The sequence below is a fragment of the Stegodyphus dumicola genome, chromosome 12, assembly GCF_044657685.1.
Source record: "Stegodyphus dumicola isolate Sdum_Otavi_A_Nest chromosome 12, ASM4465768v1".
NCBI lineage: Eukaryota > Metazoa > Arthropoda > Arachnida > Araneae > Eresidae > Stegodyphus > Stegodyphus dumicola.
The window spans coordinates 11334920-11356326 of record NC_140779.1 but is presented as its reverse complement, the minus strand read 5'-3'; the positions used below and the strand labels follow the sequence as shown (position 1 = coordinate 11356326).

Genomic DNA, 21407 nt, shown 5'->3' with positions numbered 1-21407 from the left:
GATGCCTTCATGGAGGACCTCTTCAAAGTTCAACGGAGTTTTAACCCAGGTCGAGCGACCAATCTTCATCGTCAACCGATGATGAGCATTTAATCAGCAGGTAGCAATGGAATATTGACGAAGAAGGGCGTTCAAGTAACGTCAACTGACTTGGAGTTGGTGAAGAGTTAAATAATTTTAAGAGATTGGCAATAAAGGCTTAAAAATATTGTTGTGTTCTCTAAACTCAAATCACTACTATTGAACTCATCATAACCCCTTGCTACGCGTACAGGTAGAATATCTTTATAGCTTTAACCTACCTTCGGGAACATTCCCAGTAAAATCGGTAAGAATACTTTCTAAAATTTTATCGCTCCGTCTGTCGCATAGCACCGATTTTGTCGCCAAATGGGCGATTTTGCGCCAAATCTGACAACCATAACCCTGCTTTGTGGGGAAGCTATCTTACCGCAGCTGGGTTTTCGTAACAATATAATATTAGGAAATGGAATTAATTAAAAATGATTTGAAAATGATAATAAACATTTGCAAATTTGAAATAAAGGTAATTTGAGAGTAAAACTTTAACTGCTAAGTTTTTAAACCACATACACATATTTTTAATTGTAGTCAGATTGCTGAGCGGTAAAAGATCGCAGAGCCACTGTAATTTGACCTGAGTTCAAGTCCAGCGAACAAGCTAGCTTCATAGGAGTTTCATATTTTCCGCTTGTGTAACGTATATATGAATCAGTTTCCAATAAAACATTCTCCACGAAGCATTTCCTTCCTTAGGCAGATAATCCTTCAATGAAAATCCCCATATTCATTTTCAACATTAAAACTATTCATTTTCACTAGATACTAATTCCATGTTACTTTCTTTCCTGTTAATAAAATTCGTGGCTAATTCCATAAAATTATTTTACTAATTTTGAATATCAATGCATAGGATTTTCATAAACTTCTACGTCTGTAATCAAAAGCTGAATAGTTCGTTCCTAATTTAGAAAATATTCTTTTATTTATTTCTTTTTCATCTAATCTTCACGTCATTTAAAATTAACTTTATTAACTTTTATGAAATAGTACCATTCATACAAGGTATTATATCTTACTACAAGGAACTCTGAAATAATTGAGCGTACAAATTCAATGAGTTCATCGTGTATAAATTCTAAATATATACTTATTAATTTATTATGTTGAGAAACTTTTGTTTCGATGTTATGAAGCAAGTTCATTAAAAATGACCCTTCGTAACACTATGGAGTTTTACTTGAATAATTAAGCTTAAATCAATAATTTTTCAGATATTACTAGCCTGATAAGCGAGTTAGTCTGAACCAAATGACAAAGTCTTAACGAAAGTTGCCCACCAGCGGCCGAGCGGTAAAGTCGCTGAACACTGGTAGTTCGGTCCGAGGTTCGAATCACGCGAACGGGCTGGCTGCATGGGTGTTTTCGTGGTTTTCCCCATGTGTAACGTGTATACGAGCCAGTTTCCCTTAGAAAGTCCTCCACGAAGGCATCCCTCCCCTTAGGCAGATAGCCCTAGTGTGCTTTGCCATAATTAAATACACCAACACCAACACCTTAACGAAAGTTACAACAGCCTTTTTATTTAACTCTCTAAATAAACAGAAGACACTGCTTGTGCTATAGAAAGAATTTCATCATTTGCGGATATTTAAAATAGCATAAATTTAAACAGTCTAAGACTACTCACTAAATAGTTTACTTTGTACAGACATGAGGATAATTGGAAAAGCCAGAGAGATGAAAACTTAGCAACCGCCTTCGCCGGGAAACGAACCACGGACCTCTGGAATACCAACCCAGTGTGCAGACCAATACACCACAAAGGCACGCTTGGAAGGTGGGAGAAATACCTTATATACTCCCCCTTTTAAAGGGCAACTGGGGTTTTTAGAGCAGTGCTCCGCAACCTTTTCTCACCTGCGACGCACAAAAATCTTTCTGGAATTTCGTGGCACACCAAAGAGTTCCGAGTTATCAAGGAAGTGCCGAAAAAATTCAAATGCTGACACACTTACAATCACACACACAACCACACAACAGTGAAATATATAAAAGCATTTAAAATAGACATTATTAAGGAAAAAAATTGTCATTGTGTATTAAATACATGATAAAAAATTGCAAAATGTCAAATACATGTATTTGATTGCGGCACACCTATATCCTACTCATGGCACACCGGTTGCGGAGCACTGTTTTAGAGGACCCAATCGCCAAATCCTGGTTGTGGAGAATCTTCATCCAACACCCTTTTAGTTCGGGCGCCACTGTAGAGTCATTAGGATTATTATACGAAGCCAGAGAGAGGAAAAATTAGCAACTGCCTTCGCCGGGAATGGAACCACGGACCTCTGGAATACCGACCCAGTGTGCAGACCAATACACCACAAAGGCACGCTTGGAAGGTGGGATAAATACCTTATATACTCCCCCTTTTAAAGGGCGACTGGGGTTTTTAGAGGACCCAATCGCCAAATCCTGGTTGTGGAGAATCTTCATCCAACACCCTTTTAGTTCGGGCGCCACTGTAGAGTCATTAGGATTATTATACGAAGTCAGAGAGATTAAATTAGCAACCGCCTTCGCCGGGAATGGAACCACGGACCTCTGGAATACCGTCCCAGCGTGCAGACCACTACACCACGAAGGCACGCTAGGAAGGTGGGAGAAATACCTTATAACTTAAGTTGGCTGAACGGCGCGCATTTAAAGCCGGCTAACAAAATGGTTAAAGCCGGAATAAAAGTCGGTAGAGTTGGCGATATTAACTACAACCGAGGCTGCCAGAAGCTCTAAAGCATTCAAACCCTGGGCTTTTAAGGGGGCTCATACACCTTAGACCCCTTAACACTGTAATGCATTTTGCAGTAATTTACAAAACAGACAATCTTCTTAGTAGAACATAAATTTTATTTGTAGTTCTCTTTGATAGACAAATTTTATACAATTCTTAAGTGGCAAAATTTTCATCCTACTCCTAGCTGTAAAATCTTCAGAATACTAATCTTTTTTCTAACAATATCTCACGTTACTGAGTAACGTTTTAATACAAATATGGCGTTGCCACTTCAACAATAATTATATTCATTTATTAAATAACAAGATATTACAACACCCTTCGAATATATGACTGTTGCAAGAATTGGGATATTTTATTTATTTTAAAATCAATTACCTCCAACTTTTTACAGCTGACTACATAATATAGAAAATAATGAAAATAATTCTGAAATAGTGATCAGAAAGTTTGTGTTGCCACAAATATTTTTGTAATTTAATCCGCTTTGCGACAAAAGTTTTCGTCACATTTCCCCCTTGCGCGCACGATATTTTAAAAATGTCTGATGGTACATACTTGAAATTTGATGGATTTCTTTATATGAGCCCTATCTTTTAACTGAACCTAAAATCTGATGAATACTTTAATATTAAAAAATGTTATGGACGGAAACATTACAGCTTTTTTTAATAAAATACATTTTAGAAACTCGACTCCAAACAAAATAAAAATTTAACATGAAATTCTTAGAATTTTTTGGTTCACAGTAGTTTCCAAATGTTGTAAAAGCTGTATATTAAATATGAAATTAAATTATGGAACAGAATGTTTTAAACTGTGCGCGCAAGGTGGAAACATAACGAAAATGTTGGTCAAAAAGCGGATTAAATTATAAAAATATTTGTGGCAACACAAACTTTCTGATCACTATTTTAGAAAACAGCTATATTATGTAGTCCTCTGTAAAAAGTTGTAAGTAATTGCTTTTAAAATAAATAAGTTATCCCAATTCTCGCAACAGTCACATATTCGAAATTCGTATGGGTTTTAAGGTGTACGAGTCCCCTTAAATACTCAAGCAACCAATTTGTATTCTGGTGGTAACTAGAGAAAGAAGAACTCAAATCATAATGACTAGTTAACATAAAATCTTACAACATCACAGCTGATATAGACAATCATTCCTTTCGCACTGAACTGTACAAAGGAGTTGTTAACCTGATTAATAAAATTATTAGCACTGTGGTCACCCACGATTAGATGTTGCTTGAGCTCCGTATGAAGTACAGTACATTTCCAATTATCCGAATTCCGACTAACCGAATCGCTCATTATCAGAATCGTTTTGAAAATTTAAGGAAAAAAAATTTAAAACGGCAACGTACTGAGACACACAAAATAAATCTGAAATCTCAATCGCACAATTATGCTAATAATTGTGCACAATTCCTGAAATTCCTGGATTGAAAATTCCTGGATGTTAAAAAGTTAGTGCTCAGGATACAGTAGAATGGATGGTGTGTGATTCGTCAGACCGTGGGTTTCAATCTCTAAGTGATGATGATCTTACTTGAAAGTGTGAGAGAAGAAAGTGTCTAGGAAGAAGATAACTTTAACCCTTTGTTGCATACAAATAATCTAGAGAAGTTAAACGAAAATGTTTGTATTTTTTCTACTTAAAATAACCTTAGTAATAATAAAAAAATAATTTTATTCAAATTTCGTTTTAAATAATTGCTACCGTTTGTTCTCTACAGTGTACAGCATGCTTATACGTACATGCATACAAATCTGTTCCCAACGATTTACGGTCATTGCATTTGAAATCATTTCCTGCCTTGTTTGCAGTGATCATTACCATCTTCTAAATGGTCAATCTACAACTGTCGTGTACATACAGATCCTCCGAAATACCTCCATTTCGTCGATTGTGATTAAATTCATTTCGCTACGATTTTGTAACCTATACCTATTGGATTCTAATCTCAAATGTTCTAGAAATTTCTTGCCAAATATGAACACTTCCAGTGGTGTTTTGGATTGATAAGCAGTGCATTTGGGTTTCATTTCACTCTTTTCGGTAGATCTTTTTCTACCCACTCCACAATCTTCTCAAACTGACATTTAAAATAAAATGTCTAAAATGACTCATTATGAATACAAATGGCAGTATAAGAAAATGTAAGCAATATTATATAATGTTCACTATGAGAAATTGTACTAACTTGAAAACAGAAGTAGCAGCCATTTTCCAAATAGCAATGCTTTACTTAGTGATCCTATACAGCAATCTAGGATCGACAGTTGTTCAATATAATAAGTTCTAATAATAAGTTCTAATAATATAGAATGAATAAACACAGAAATGGTATCTGTTAAGACATTTACAGAAGAATAAACAAATTTAAACTTTTGTCTACTAGAGTGGACATGATGCAACAAAGGGTTAATGTCGAAGCTGAAGCAAACATGGGAACATCAGCTAGTGAAGGTTTGCCTGTTTTGTGTTGAAATGGATGGAGCGTCAGCCCGAGTGTGACCACATGCAACTTCGCATTGTCAAACGGATGTGCGACTTGTCTGCCCGAAAACTGATGAAGAAGCGTTCTTTGACCGAGATGTTTAGTATACCACTTAGCGGCTCGAACTTTGCATTCAGACCTGACTAATGTGGCCTCGTATAGCTGTTCCGCTAAACTTGCGCCCTCTTGTTCAGATTCACGCCACAGTTTGAAGCTGCTGCGTAGCGGATGAATAGAATAAATTGGATACAGTCAAATATTTGTTTACTTCTAAATGTCTACAATGAATAAAAAGCGAAGTTGAAATAATGTAGGCTATGTCAAAAATCAGCATAAATTTTTTGAGAAACGTTTTCTTCGACTGTTATCCATAATTGACTACATTTTCTGGTTGGCAACAACTTTCTCTAGACATGCTACTAGCGGGCTCCTACACCTTAAACCCCTTATGATATTCGAATATGTGACTGTTGCAAGAATTGGGATATTTTATTTATTTTAGAAGCGATTACTTCCACCTTTTTACAGCTGACTACATAATAGAGCTGCTTTGGAAAATAGTAACCAGAAAGTTTGTGTTGCCACAAATATTTTGTAATTTAATCCGCTTTGTGACAGAATTTGTCGTCATGTTTTCACCTTGGGCGCATGATATTTTAAAAATGGCTAATGGTATACATACTTGAAATTGGATGGAATTCTTTATATGGGCACTCTTTTCTAACTGAACCAAAAATCTGATGAATATTTTAATATTAAAAAATTTATGCACGAAAATATTATATTTTTTAATAAAATACATTTTATAAACTCTACTCCAAATAAATAAAAATTCAACATGAAATTTTTAAAATTTCTGGTTGACAGTAGTTTCCAAATGTTATAAAAGCTATATATTAAATATGGAATTAACTTATGCAACAGAATGTTTTAAACTATGCGCGCAAGGTCATGACGAAAACTTTTGTCACAAAGCGGATTAAATTATAAAAATATTTGTGGCAACACAAACTTTCCGATTGCTATTTCAGAAAAAAGCTATACTATGTAGTGAGTTGTAAAAAGTTGGAAGTAATTGCTTTTAAAATAAATAAGTTATCTCAATTCTTGCAACAGTCACAAATTCGAAGATCTTATGGGTTTTAAGATGTACGAGTCCCCATAATTAAAAAAAAAAAGTGCCTTATTAATTATTTTTTTAATTGTAGAATGGTTCTTAGTGTTTGACAATATTCCGAGAGAAATCGTCTGAGATACTTGTAGTTAGCTTATATCTTATCAGTGTACTAAAAATGTTTTCAATACCTTTACGAGAAATCATAAAATATTTGTAAAATTTACTGGCTTGAGAAATTTTATCTTACTACCCTAAACCTTATTACCCTAAAAAGTCAAGACCAAGCATCAATATGTAAATTTCTGAAAACCAGTGTCTTGAACCAACATAAGACTCTCCGATGCGAGCGGTAACAATACTGGGTAGGATATACACTGAAGTGACAAAAGTCATGGGATACCTCCTAATATTTTGTCTGTCCTCCCTTTGCCCGGCGAAGTCCAGCAACTCGACGTGGCATGGACTCAACAAGTCGTTGGAAATCCCCTGCAGGACTGTTGAGCCATGCTGCCTCTATAGACGTCCATAATTGTGAAAGTGTTGACGGGGCAGGGTTTTGGGTACGAACTGACCTCTCGATGATGTCCCATAACTGTTCGATGGGATTCATGTCGGGCTATCTAGGTGGCCAGATCATTCGCTGGAATTTGTCCAGAATGTTCTTCTAACCAATCGCGAACAATTGTGGCCCGATGACATGGCGCATTGTTATCCATAAAAATCCCATCGTTGTTTGAGTACGTGAAGTCTATGAATGGCTATAAGTGATCTCCAAGTAGCTGAAGGTATCCATTTCCAGTCAATGATCGGTTCAGTTGCACCAGAGGACCGAGTCCATGCCATGTAAAAATAGCGCAGACCATTATGGAACCACCACCAGCTTGAACAGTGCCTTGTTGACAACTTGGGTCCATAGCTTCGTCAATCACGTCAAAGCCTCTTCACATGAATAACTTGAACACAAATGAAAGCCCTGCCAAAGCACTTCGCATTTATACATTTTCTACGCGAAACTACTGCCATCTGTATATTTGCATATTGCTATCCCATGACTTTTGTCACTTCAGTGTATGTTATAAAAAGTGCTCTAGTATTTGAAGAATGCACTCTTGGTTTTTCTTATTCTTTCATACTGTGACAGTCAGATTTAAATGATTAGGTTCATAATCTTGGTTAATTCAAATATAATACAGAATTCCTTGCTTCAAATCTTGAATCAAATCATGACTTGAAACATGAACCAATGCAAGAGGCTGGTATCTACTATAAGTTTACTGTCTCGCTTTCTTCCTTCTTCCAGCATGCCTTCGGGGTGTAATGATTAGCACATTCTGCGTGGATTCGAGAGGTCCAAGTTCGAGTCCCGGCGAGAGTAGTGCAGATTTTTATGTTGATTCTCTACCACCAGGATTTGGCGATTGAGTCCCCTAATCTCCAGACAGCCCTTTAAAAGGTTGAGTATATTTCTCCCTTCTTCCAGTATACCTTCGTGGTGTAATGGTTGATATCATTACACCACGAACCATTGATACCATTACATCTCATAGGTCCAGGTTCGAATCCTGGTAGGGGCATTGCACAATTTTCACACTTTCTGCTTCAAAATAACCTAATGAATCTACACTACTACTACAGAAGGAGATTAAAAGTAAGCTCATGCCATCAGCTTCAAAAAAAGGATTTGTCTCGATATTTTTAAGCAATACTTTTGATGGCAGATGTCTGACAATCTTTTGACATCAATGCAGATTGTTTCTTGAATACCCTTTTGACATCAAAAATCAAAAGTCTGTTGGGTGTCTGCCGAAAATATCGTGGCATGCTGGAACGTGGCGAAAACATCGTACGATGAAAACGTCGTCATAAAAGACATCTCGGGAGAAAAGAAGGCAAGGAGAAATATCCCAGTTCCAAAATGTCGCAGACATGCAAACTTAAGCAATAAAAACTGAAGCAATAAAAACTTAAGCAATAAAAACTGAAAATGTGTAGAAAACTAATGATATTGAAATGCTGTTCATGTTTGAAAATTAAGCCCCAACAGACCGAGTACGTCTGTAGGGGCTGAATGAGGACTGGCGCAGTATGAGGACTTGATTACACTCTGAAGACTGGCGTCTACTCATTGAAAAGCAAACTTGAAAGTAGCGGTGCTTGATGATGGAAACGACTATTCTTCAGCTCCTGTAGCGATGTACCTGATCGAAAAATATCATGCGAAAACATGAATTTCTTTCTGGGCATTACTTAATATGGAAAGTATTCTGTGAAACTATGGGGATATTTGAAAGTGGACTTGGATTACAACAACTATCGATAGATAGCTGAAATAAAGAAAAGTACTATGTAAAAGAATAGGCCAAAAAGACAATTCATTTATGGTGAAACAAAACTCTGACGAAGGGAGAATTCTTCCACGAATCACTTGCTAAATCGGAAAATATTTTACTGGTGACGGAGGACGGAATGCCATATAGTTACTATAGGTTATTCGGTTTAGCTTCGGGTCCATTATTATCTGGCGAGACAGTGCTTATCTGCAGATAAAACTAGATTTGCTCAAGATGTTTATGATAGCAGTTGATCTTCAATAGGATGCATTTCTATTTCTCAAGAATAAAGTTCCAAACCTCAACAGAGTTAAAATAATGGAAGGCATAGTTGCAGGTTTTCATCCAGAATTCATTATCAAGAAGATAATGAAATACACAATGTTTCAAATCAAATTAAATGTGCACCAAATGCCGTATGATCGATCACTTTTCAAGAATTAGTTGCAAATATTCTAGAAAATTATTTATTTGAAATATCTTTGAAAATACACTTCTTAGACTCGTATGTTATCTTTTTCACCGAAATCTTTGTCACTGTGTCCGATATTGGGAATAAGTTGATCAAGACGTAGCAGCAATTGAAAAAACGCTACTAAAGAAGAGGGAATTCGTAAGCGTTGGTTGATTTCTTCTGGTCACGTGAAAGGACATCTTCAAGCCGAAAATCTGATTCTCGTATATTTTATGCAAGTAAAAAAATTCTTTGAGATCCTCTAATAAGGTAGGAGTAGGTTCCTTATATTTTATGCACTGTATTGAACTCGTACACGAAGCTCAATGCTTCTTATATATAGAGCTCTCATTCGTTCGAAACTAAATTATGGATCGATCATTTATGGGTCGGCAAGGCCTTCAGTATTAGCCAAACTTGATCCGATACATCACCATGCACTTCGGATATGCACTGGTGCCTTTAGAACTTCTCCAGTGGAAAGCTTATATGTGGAAAGTAACGAGACCTCCCTGCGGTTAAGACGTGAAAATCTTTGTTTTAAGCATTATTTCAAAGTCTTATCACAAACCGAAAATTCTACGCGGTCAATATTGCTTAATGACCAATACTCCCGTTTATATCAGGCACGACCATCATGTGTCCCATCTTTCGGCTTGCGGATGAGTGCTTTGGTGGAGGAGTATAATTTGTCTAATATAGATATACAGATGGAGAATTTTTTTGGAATTCCTCCCTGGGAGGATTGGAGAATCCATTCTCTGGATACTTTTCGACACTGGAATAAATCACAAACTAATCAAATCATCTACAAGCAGATTTTTTTTCAACATAGAAACAAATATAGGAAATATATCCCTCTATATACAGACGGATCAAAATCCCAGGATCATGTTGGCGCTGCTTTCGTCACAGAAAAAACAATAGTAGGGGTTCGATTACATACAGTTTGCTCTGTGCTTACTTCTGAGCTTACTGCAATCCATCTGGCTTTGACTTACCTTTCAAAACAAAAGTACACAAAATTTATTATCTACACAGATTCCATGAGTGCCTTAATGTCATTGAAAAATCACGCTCAATGTACTCATCCAGTTGCAATCAGAATCCTAAAGTTGAATCATTCTTTAAAAATTCGGGGATACCAGATTCTATATTCGTGGATCCCTGGACACGTTGCCATTAAGGGGAATGAATTGGCAGATATTGCAGCTAAAACTGCAACCACAATGTACAATCTTCAGATTCCACTAGCAGACATCAAAGGGTTTGTCGAAAGCAAAATCCTCAGCAAATGGCAGAAGCAATGGGATGACAGAGTATGTTACAAGCTGAGAAATGTAAAACCATTGGATACTGGCCATGTATGGCTAATAGAAAGGAAGATGTCCTCTTGACTCGACTGAAAATTGGCCATTGTCGCCTGACCCATGAGTATCTTCTGAAGGGAGAAGAGAATCCCAGCTGCCCAAACTGCAACGCAGATCTGACAGTCCATCATATCTTGGTGGAATGCCAGAGTTTTAATTATTTTCGCCAAAAACATTTTAATAGTTCAGAACTGGACTTAATTGGAAAAACAGATCATCGTAATTTGTTTTTGTTTTTAAAAGATATTGGCTTTTATAATAGACTTTAACCTGTTTTTTAAAAGATATCAGCTTTTATCATATATTGTAATCTGTTTCTTTTTACTTAAGCTGGAAGATTTTACAAATGACTAATTGCATTTTTACCATTTGTCTGGCGCAGATAACCTTGACAGGTTTTGTGCCAAATTACAATAATCCAATCCAATCCAATGAACTCGTACAATTAATAAAGCTTCTTTTCTCTCGCGATGTTTTGTATGACGACGTTTTTACGTTGTGATGTTTGTGCCACGGTATTTTCGGCAAACATCCAACAGACTCTTGACTTTTGATGTCAAATGTTTATTGGAGATGAAATCTGCATTGATGTCAAAAGACTGACGGACGTGTGCCATAGATGCAAAAATTTTGCTTGAAAAAACAAACTCTCTTTGATAAAAAAACGGTCTATAAACAAATCTAAAACCAGCTTGAAAAAGTGCATAAGTGACATTCATTCACTTTCTTTCCATATACACAAATCTAAATCTGTTGATCAGTATTACCTAATGTGTGTTAATTCATTATTATACCACGAGTTAGATTTTCTCGTCATTCTGAATGGTACAATTTGAACTTTTTACTTCCTTGTACGAAGTAAAAAGGAAGTATTGTAATCGCAAAAAATTTCAGGCAGCATATTTCAACGAAAATATCCATTTTGACCGCTATCGAATGCAATTTAACGATGTTCTTGCGTGATATCTGTACGTAAGGGATAGAATAAAATACTCTTTTCCTCCAAAAAAATTATAAAACTGCTTTAAAATGAATTCTGAAGAGAATTTTTCGTTTTCTTCGAACGTATGTACCTCGCATAACTCAAAAACGAGTAGCCTCAGAACGTTGAAATTTTGTATATAGGACTGCTAAAATATGTATATGTGCACTTCGTATTTTGGTTGCAATCGGCCGCACCAAACGTATATAAATACTATATTTATATACATATCCACTCTGTTACTCGCCACAGTGATCTCAGTTTCTTTACTCTTATATGTTTGTAAATTGTACATTTTTTGCTTTAAAAATGATTGAATTATGTTGTTCTTTTCTTCCGGTTAAGGTTTTTATGCCTTTAGTAAATCTGTATGCAATATTTTTAGAATTATCAACATTTTTAAAGTTGTTTAAGTGCCGCTAAGCCTAATAATTTTTTCGATGGCGGCCATTGCTTGTTTACATTTGAAACAGCAGGATAGTGAATTTGTTGCCAATCTAGAGAAACTTAGCTTCGCAACAACAAAGATAACGCTTTCTTTTATTATTGCGAATTAAATCATGCTTAATCCTTTCAGGAATTTTTTCGAGGAAATACGTGTTTAAAATTTACTTTGTAATTTTTAATATAAATATTTTGAGTTTTTATGTATTTTTGCCTTCTCGCGAAGTGAGAACTGAATTCATTAAATGAGAAATACTCAATCGTCTGTGAAAAACTTTCTTTTTTGTTTTGTTTGCTTAATTTCTTTTATACATCGTTCTAGCTTTGTTATACTATTTGAATAGAACATGTGGCAACGATTAGATAATTCTCTAAATGATATAAATTTTGTGCATTCTGAGTTATAATATGTACGAAATATAATACTGTTAAGTGAACCTAGCGCCGGAGTGTCGCTATGATAAACAAATAGAGTGAATTTTAAAGAATGCATTTATTCTATTGTGGTTTATGCGCTGTCGGCGAAGTAAATTTAATTCAATCCAATAAGTTTAAATGAAATACAAAAAAATGCGTATAATTTAATATTCCATACAAGGAAGTCATGTGGTGTACACATCAAATTTTTTTTATCTTAGTTTGTTTTCTCCGAAGCAGTCAATTATGGTGGAGAATGATCGATGCGGTTTATGGCAGTAGTACATAATAAGACATAACTATGTGATTGAAATAACAATAGCTTTTTAAGTATGCCATAAACGTGCTATATTTGCAGAATTTTGTGTTAAGTAATCATTATGATTTTAATCTTTTCTATACTATATTTTCTATAGTTCTCGACAAAATTCAAATTAGTTATTGAGTATATAAACTGAGAGTTCAAATGTTTTAGAGCTTCTGGAAGCTTCGTGTGGAGTTAGATATTATCGAGAAAAAGGTTTCGTGAAGGAGAGGTTCAGTTCAAGACGATACCAGAGCGGGTCGTCCGTCTATAGCACGTACCGATGCAAATGTGGAGCGTGTAATGCAGTTATTGCAAGAAGACCGTCGTGTAACTGTGCGTATGATATCAGAAGAACTGAATTTGAATCGTGATGCGAAAGGATGCTGAAAGGAAGCCTTCATCAAGATTATTACATATAACAACGGACTGTGACCAATGAGCTTGCAAGCATCGCCGTTGAAGATTACCCCGCTTGAAGACCTCCAGAAACGTTGGCAGCCCACCATCGGCCGAGCGGTAAAGTTGCTGAACACTGGTAGTTCGGTCCGAGGCTCGAATCCCGCGAACGGGTTGGCTGCATGGGCGTTTTCGTGGTTTTCCCCATGTGTAACGTGTATACGAGCCAGTTTCCCCGTAGAAAGTCCTCCACGAAGGCATCCCTCACCTTGGCAGATAGCCCTCGAGGCTTTGCCATAATCACACACACAACAAAATACAACCAGAAACGTTGGCAGTTTTGTATAGATAGCCAAGGGAACTACTTTGATAGCTAGGATCATTGCGTTGTAAATGCAATTTTCTAGTTTTTACGGCCTTTGACCTGGAACGTTTCTGATAAAGGATGTATATTATTTAACTATAGTAATAATATATTCGCAAATTTATAGTAATATCTGTAAATTAAATAGTCCGCTCATTTCATCAGAATATAAAAACCGTTCAAGGTAAGCAGAAAATTATAATCCCACAGTAGAAGGATATTTATAAATAATGCAATAATAAAATATTAACATGTAATAGTTATATGACGAGTATTATTTTATAACGTATATAATGCTAGCAGAAGTACGTAGTACGCGAAATTGATAAAGATGTATGTTGAGTACAAAAAGGGTGACTTTTTTTTTATTTTGTAGCGAATTAGTTAAAGGAAGATCTGGCTTTCTGGAAGCTGAAGACTGGATTGGAAGTAGATTGTGCTTTAAGGAGCTCTGTTTAAATAGTAAGTGTCGCTGTTTTTATTTAGTTTGCCATTATATCAAAAAGCGTTTAATTTACAATAGCAGAGAAAAATACGAGATCATTGTAATCTATGCTAAATTATTGTATTATGGAAAAAATCAGTAATTATTGTATTCAACGTATTCCTTAAAGTAAACATATGAAAAAGATTTTTATCATTTTAACTATTTCAAAATTATTTTCTTTTATAAAACTTAATTGCTTTAGAAAAACGTGAGATTACAAGAAAAATATTCAAAACACGTTTTTGAATTTTAACGATTTAATCAAGAAATTGTCTTACTGTGTTCTTCAGGTAGAGTGAATACCGGTAAAAAATAACCATATTTTGTGACAGATCCTTAATTGCTGCCATGTCCTTTATGAAAATTCCAGTACTCATTTTGGAGGTTATTTCTTCCCCCTCCCCCCAAGTAGAAGATTTAAAAATTTCACTGCTTATTTTGCCATGCAAATGAAATCGAATTTTAAATCCTGGTTGAAAATAACTTTAAAAATGTGTTCTCCTTTAGTGCTGAATGAAACTCAATTTTCAATAATTCAAAACATAATGTGCTTATTTCCAGTCTTTTATTGTTCTTCTCTCTTGTACTTATCACTTATTTATTATGATTCTAAGAGCGCTGAAGAGCGTTGCGCATGCTCAGAAGCCTTCTCCGCCTACGCACTGAAGCGACGGCTCGACGTTTAAAAGGGGCTGATTCCGTAGTTTCGCTCTCAGCTCCTCCTGATCCTGCTTGAGATAGGATCCTGGCAAAAACCTCATTCTTGAAGAAAAAAAAACATCTTTACTTTCCTCGACGTTAGTATAGTAAAGCATCTGAACCGAAAGCAGCTTAACTGATAAAAAAACAAATTTTTTTCCTCACTAAAGACTTTTGGATTCAGCCAAGGTAGGATTGTGCTTTATAAATTATAATTATCCATTTTTGTTAATTTAAGTAAATGAAAAAGTAGTTAAAAAATTCTCTGTTCACGCAATAAGAAATTTCCCAAACGATTTGCAGCATGAACAGAAATAAAGCAGCACATCACATACATCATTGCTTTAAGCTCATTTAGTTCATGTGATAAATACAGGAATACTTTCTCAACTTGATATTTAATTTTCTATGAACTTTCAAATTCCATTTATTTTGTATGTTGTGTAATTTTTAAAGGGAAACAGGCCCTCCTTGTTATGAAACAAATAGCTTAATATTTAAGGGAAAAGTAAGTAAAAAAATATGCATCTTCAGCAATAACTTTTATAAAATTTAGAATTTCGCAAAAATGTCTTAATAGTTTAGTGAATGCCCATTCGAAACTGCTAATTCTTTTATTAAATACATTATCTGCTACTATTTTATTGTTGAAAAACTACCTGCATTTTTATCAAGCTGTTATAAAGAGTAGCAGCGAAGTACAATTTGAAAGTAAGTACTTATTTTATGCATTCTATACTCGTTACAAACTGTTTTAATTGAACATTCTATTGTTTAAAAACTTAGGACTATTACAATACAGCTACAGAAGTCAAGACGAAGCTTAAGTTTTCAAATGTTTATACAAGATGATTTGAAGGGTTTTTAGAAAATGTTAAACAAATGGCGAATTTTTATTACATGTTTAATTATATTTCTATGTTAAATAAGCGTTCAGGGTTTTTATGCGTAGCATTCAGTAAAAGCTTTTTTAATAATAACAAAACTTTAGGCAGAGCAGGAAAATATACAAAAGCACACTTTCTCAAATATAGTTTCAAAGGCTATTTAGGCATATTAAGTTAAACCACGTATTCTACCTTATCTCAGATTTCAGTTAATATTTCTCTGTGGATGTTGTAACGCTTAGTTAACTGTCTTAAGTGTATATTTTACTGCAAATAATATAATATTGATCTGAATATATTTTCATTAACTGAGGAAGTAATTCATTTTAATATTTTTCAAGAAATATTTAATGTTTTAATGAAACTCAAAAATATACATGCTGCGTTGTAGTAAGAATTTAAATTTTTTTCATATTTTTATTGATTGTATATTCTCATTGGAATATTTACACATACATATATGTATATTGATATTTTAAACTTAATATATGTATGTTTAATATCCGTGAAAGTAATTTTAAACTTAAGTATCCCTGCTTAAATTGCCTAAAAGCTCTAGTTTTCCATTTAAATTTCTTTTTAGTATATTTAACTTTTAAGCCTTTAACTTTTAAGAGACAAATTTTCTGAGCGGCCAGGGTTTTAGCTAAGAAAGCACAAATTTCCCAAAACTGCTATGAGAACAAATTGTTTTTGATTATAACGTAAAACCTCTCCTGGTATTTCATACCTGGATTTGTTTTCTTTTGACATATTGCCTTAATTTCTTTGACATATTTTAATATGCACGCATATATACGTTCTTACAGATATCAAAAAAAAATATTCCAGGTCGTATATATACGGCCTTGCCTTTAAACCTTTAAAAAAAGGTTTTGTTTGTGCGTTTATAGGAATTTCTGAAGAAGTATTTCAGTACGCATTTTGGTTTATGTCTAAACTACCCGACTTTCTGATTTAACAAGTGCAGTATTCATTTTAGGAAGGGTTTGATGCTGTTTTCTGTTTTATTTTAGGTGTGTACTTAATTTTTGCTAAATTTTAAAATTGTGCCTTCAAAACAAAAATCTGAGAAATCTTGCCGTACCGAGTAAATGTTTCACTTCCTTTCTTAAATTGACTACGAAAAAGGGAAATTTAACAGACTTTTTACTAAATCAAGCCTTTTTTCTGGCTGTAAAATAAGTTATCCATTAAAATATTATGCCTTCCAGTGTTATCTATTAAAGTAAACGTCATATAAATAATAGGTTACCTGCTTCAGTCTAAAGATTAGATCAACTAGAATTTCGTATTTTTTAAAATCAAATATTTAATATAATATATGAAGTAAAATATCAGACTTTTACTTCTAAGTTTTTAAAGTAATATGAAACTTATTCCTTTAGATATCTTTCTAACGTAAAAAACTTCTTAAATACAGTGTTCCATATTAGCTAATGCAAAAGATACTACATTATACACTTTAGTACATTACAGAAATATTCGATTATTAAAACATTTGCCGGAATGGAATTTTTTCCCATTAATACGAGAAGTAAAAGAAACTGGTTTAATTATATAGAATAATCTAATTTTAGTCATATTTAATTTTAAAAAATCCTTCATATTTCAAAAATTAATCTGTTTTAATAATTTAAAGTTTGAAATTTATGAAGTGGTAAGAATTTGAGGTTTCCGAAGAATAGAAATGCTAACTATTTTTACATCTAATGTTTTTATAAAATTCTTCGTTTAACGTACTGTATTAAAAAAATCCATCATTTAAAATAAGTAACATTTTGAAAAAGGATTGTGTCAAAACTTAAATTTAAATGTAATTTTAAAGTAATGTTTTAAACTTACTTTGACTTTCCTGATTTTTTGTGTATAATAATAATAAAATAAAAGAATAGTTAATTAGAATAATTAGATTTAACAAGATTTAAACAGGAATTTTCATTTCGTTTATATTTCCTTAAACGGTGCTTATAGGATGGAATATTTGAGATATATAAAGCCTTTTAAATGAACTTGCATTTATACATGAAAATATTTTTAAATGTGAAGTTTGACTGCAATCACGCGTAGATGTTCAGTTTGCTCATAAATTTCATTGCATTTCCACATAGAAATCTGAGAATCATAATTTGATACGATTTATGACAGTCAACACAACCAACGCCTGAGTTTTTTGTTTAAGCATTGTAGATCGAGACAAGATAAGTCAAATGATCAACATACTGACATTGCATAACACGATCTCCGTAGTAAGGTTACATATATATATTACTGTTGTCATAATAAGAGATATGAAATGAGGAATGTAATAATATATTGTATTTAATCAAAAGCTGCTCAGTTCGAAAGTATAATTCAATTATATATTCGGTTATCAAACTTTTTGTAAAATAATTTATTTAGTATGGGAAAATACGAGCAGAAAATAGTTTAACGGAGCGTATTAATAAGTTTTATTTAAGTGGTTAGTATACATTTGCTTAGCATTAATATTAAAATCCTCGCAGAAACTGTAGCCATTTTTAACATTTAATTGTTTTGCTCTCGCGTACTAGGAGAGAGTTTCTAAAGTTTATAGTTAATCGGTTCTCACATTTCGCCATTTCATCTAATCTAAGACTAAATTTGATAAAGTTTATAAATATTATAGCTTTTCTGTGTTTTTAAAATTACTTGAATGTTTAATTTGAGTTTTTGATATGCGAAATTGCGATACCTGTTACCGTTGCTTATATCCATGAATGAGATTAATTAACCGAAACGACATCATGAACAACAATGGCTGTTATCACGCAGTGCGTCTATATGTCATTGACTATTTAGAGACGTAAGATAATATTTGAACAACTGCATCTAAACTTACAGTGGTGGCCAAAATTGTGGACACTTTTGGAAATTTTTATGTTTTTGAACTTTGTACGCTTATAGAAAACGTTACGTTTCACAAAATGCAAACTTGTATATATCATTTGAAAGAGAAATTTATTACTGAATTCAATACAAAACACAAAATTCAATTATTTGCAATACAAAAAAGTTAAACGATAATAGTTATCGATATACATTGGATAGTGATGATTGCAGTGAGTTATCAGTACTTAGTAGGGTACCCTTTATTTTTGATTACAGCTTCACATAGACGTTTCATTGAGCTGACAAGAGTTTTAAGCTCTTCTTTCGTTATTGCATGATGCCAGAAAATAATTATAGCCTCAATTAGTTCCCTTTTATTTGGTGGGCGCCTCATTCGGACAAGATTTTTCAAACGGAGCCACAAATTTTCGATAGGATTGAGGTCAGGACTGTTTCCTGCCCATGACAACAGTTTAATGCTCTTTGTATGAAACCACTCTTTCGAAATATTGGCCATGTGGCAAGGAGCAGAATCCTGATGAAAAATAAACGAAGCATTGTTGGGAAAGAGATCTCTGATGGAAGGTAGAAATTTTGGTTCTAGAATAGTGTCAATGTATTTTCCGGCATTCAGTGTCCCATCGATGACATGAAGGCGACCAATACCATCTGCTGACATGCGTGACCAAATCATAACACTAACTGGGTTCTTCACAGTTGCTTGAATGCAGTCAGGATGTAGCTCTTCTCCTATTCTACGTCTTACATATTTTCGCCCATCACTACCGAATAACGATATCTTAGTTTCATTACTCCATATAACTTATGACCACTGATCATCTGTCCAATTAATGTGTTCCTTTGCCCACTGTAGTCTTTGTTTTCGTTGCTGAAAATTAAGATAAGGCTTTTTTCATGGAATTCTACCTCTCAGTCCAACATCTGTTAATCTTCTCCTGATTGTTCTTGAACTGGCAGAAACACCAGCATCAATCAGATCACTTCTGTTGGCCGCTGATGACATTTTTCTATCTTGGAGACATAGTCTTTTTATTCTTGTGTAATCAATAGATGTGGTGCACCTTTTTCGGCCTTTTCCTTCTTTGTTTTTATTGAATTTGTTTCCTGATATCGTAAACAAAACTTTCGAACTCCAGATGTAGTCACTGAACCACCCAACTGTCTTGCAATTTCTGCATAGGAAAGACCACTTTCTCTTAACACAATAATATTACATCTCTTTCTAGGTGTCCAATCTACTCTTCTATTTTATGTCATTGCTTCTTGACTAAATATTAAAAATTTTTACAAAAATTCCTACTTGTAATTGCAGTGTATAAGAAACAGGTCCTCCTACTACAGAAAAAAGCTAAATAATGAATTGTTTCAAGTGTAAACATGATGTCAGCTTCTACTGGCAGTTACTAACATTTGATTGGTTCTCAGAACAAGAACAGTGATTGGCCAGGAAAGCTAGACATTACAAACCATTTCATAACTGTTTTTTTTATTTATATTAAAGTACATTTAACTTTTTGTATTGCAAATAATTGAATTCTGTGCTTTATATTGAATTCAGTAATAAATTCTCTTTAAAATGATATATACAAGTTCTCATTTTGCGAAACGTAACATTTTCTATAAGCATACAAAGTTCAAAAACATAAAAATTTCCAAAAGTGTCCACAATTTTGGCCACCACTGTAGATCAGTTTTCTTCAACTGTATTCCAGTTCTGGGAAACGAACATCCGAAGTTAGAATCCCATAGTTTCTCGATACTTCTTGTTTTACTATCAAACCACGAAAAGGCTTACGTAGATTTTAAATGATTCCAACTCTACAAAGTTTGGTGCTTTGTTGATAAACTGGCTTTTAGCAGGAGGTATTTTTACCTGCTTTTGCCAGTTCCTTAGAAAATCCCATGAAGGGCCTGACTTTTGAGAATCCGAAAGGTAAATTTCTCCTTGTGAGACGGAGCTGAAGGGAATGAGCTCCACAAAGTTACTGCTGTCTCGAGAATTTATTCTTTACCTAAGACTCAGACCCATTCCCTCAGGCTGAGTCTTTATCAAAAACTCAGACTTTACCTAAGACTCGGAACCGTTCCCTAAGTCTTTAATCAAAAACTGAGACCAGACACGGCAGCTGGACTTTCACTCTTCAATGTCGCAACGATAATGTAATAAAATGTAGCTGCAAAATATCATTTAAAATAAAACTAATAGGTTACTTTTTCATTAACTCTTATGATAATATATTAATTTTTGTGCTTTGTTCTGGAAGAGTTTAAGTAAATAGCATTAAACATATACAACGATAATACCTGAAATCAGAGAATTTGCTAAGGTTATCTTGTAGATACTGTAGCTTTAAAGTCATTGCGTTACGAATGGTCAACTATTCTTTTGAAACTTCTATGTAAATTATAATTCGCGTAATACAACGCATTGGTGAAGTATTATTTTATAACGCACGATCGTTAGTTGATCGTTAGCACGATTGGAGTTGGTAAGGCTCAGGATGAAATTAGATTCGATTCAGAGAGCTTGGGCTTTGGCTATCACTGGATGTTTTAGGACAGTTCCCACGGAGGTGGTGTGTATCTTGGCCGGTTTGCCGCCCCTCTCAGTCTTTTATAAATTATATTGTCAGAAATATTTATTACGATACGGTAATATGGACTTTACTCAATATGATTCAAATATTGTTACAAACATTCTTTTGAAAAATTTAATTACCATCTGGTTCATCCGACAAAACGTATTGCTTATATTTTTGATAAAACTTTACCTAAAATTGATATGTATGATGTATATACGAATGGTTTGGGGGTCGCATTGGAGCAGCTTTCGTTATTTACTTTTATGGAACAGAAATTCATAATTGTCAGTATAGACTGAATTCTTATAATTCCGTTTTTCAATCAGTGTGTGTAGCTGTCTTACAAGCTTTAAAATGGATTAAGATGAATGT

The 21407-nt window shown here is 34.1% G+C and overlaps 1 protein-coding gene across 2 annotated transcripts in view; it reads left to right on the top strand.

Moving 5' to 3' along the window:
* The first annotated feature begins 13890 nt into the window (after positions 1-13890).
* The window catches only part of LOC118196096 (uncharacterized), a 340791-nt gene continuing 333274 nt past the window's right edge, over positions 13891-21407 (top strand). The window contains exon 1 of one of the 2 annotated variants that reach the window (XM_085827478.1): positions 13891-13968. The gene's annotated coding sequence lies outside the window, so the exon portion shown is untranslated. Of the gene's footprint in view, positions 13969-14702; positions 14882-21407 lie in introns of those variants that run through there. The other variant, XM_085827477.1, reaches the window with a different exon arrangement.